Here is a 954-nt window from a genome sequence, read left to right as displayed (position 1 = left end):
CACATGAATGAAATTGATGCTCGAAAGAGACTCAAGCTCCGGGAAGAAGAGGGTGGGAGGGCGGGAAAAACAAAGACAACTTGAAAGGGAGAACCGACGAATAACTTGAAGAGGAAGCATCAGTTGAAAGAATGCAAAGGTTTCGCATGAGTAGGATGGATACTCGATTACGGACTCCGGCTCCGAGAAGAAAAAGGGTGGGCGGGTGGGAAAATAAGACAAATTAGGGCAGAGAAACAACTTCATTGAGAGCGAACTAAGGATTGCACTTGCAAAAACAAAGAGGGTCGAATCGTCTTGATGAGAAAATGCACCGGATGAAAAGAGCTGAGAACCAACGATCAGAAAAACCAACTGTGTGATCCTAAGGAAAGTTTGAAGGGGAAGAGGAGTAATTCAAAACACCTACATCAAGATTCCTGACCAGAGCGACAAAGGGGCTGAAGAGTAAAAAGAATTCCTACTCTCCAATATAACTAGACTCCAAAAATAGCTTTCTTCTAGACTCGACAACGGCCAAACTACGAACAACCAAGGGGGCTCCTATGGTCGGTCGAGGCTCTGATACCAACTTGTCACGCCCAATATGCGACCCTATCCTAAAGGAACTCGAAGGTCCCACCAAGGATAGAAGCACATATTGGAGACGCTTTTGCAAGGTGGATTTCATTACATCGTACCATTACATAATAGTTGGGGATATATACAAGAGGCATACAATGCCACACAAATACAACATCATCATACACAAGAGAAACATCTGATTGTGGATGAAACACAAATAGAAACTCAAACGACATCCACCCTGCTAGCCTAGGCTGCCGACCTGGAACCTATCCCCTGATCGAAGAAGAAGCAGAAGAAGAACTCAAAAACAAGTAACATCGCTCTCGCGTCATGATCATCACAATACATGTACCTGCAACTGTTGTTTCTAGTAATCTGTGAGCCACG

This window comes from Triticum aestivum, chromosome 1B (assembly GCF_018294505.1).
Source record: "Triticum aestivum cultivar Chinese Spring chromosome 1B, IWGSC CS RefSeq v2.1, whole genome shotgun sequence".
Classification (NCBI taxonomy): Eukaryota; Viridiplantae; Streptophyta; class Magnoliopsida; order Poales; family Poaceae; genus Triticum; species Triticum aestivum.
This window is presented reverse-complemented; position numbering follows the sequence as displayed.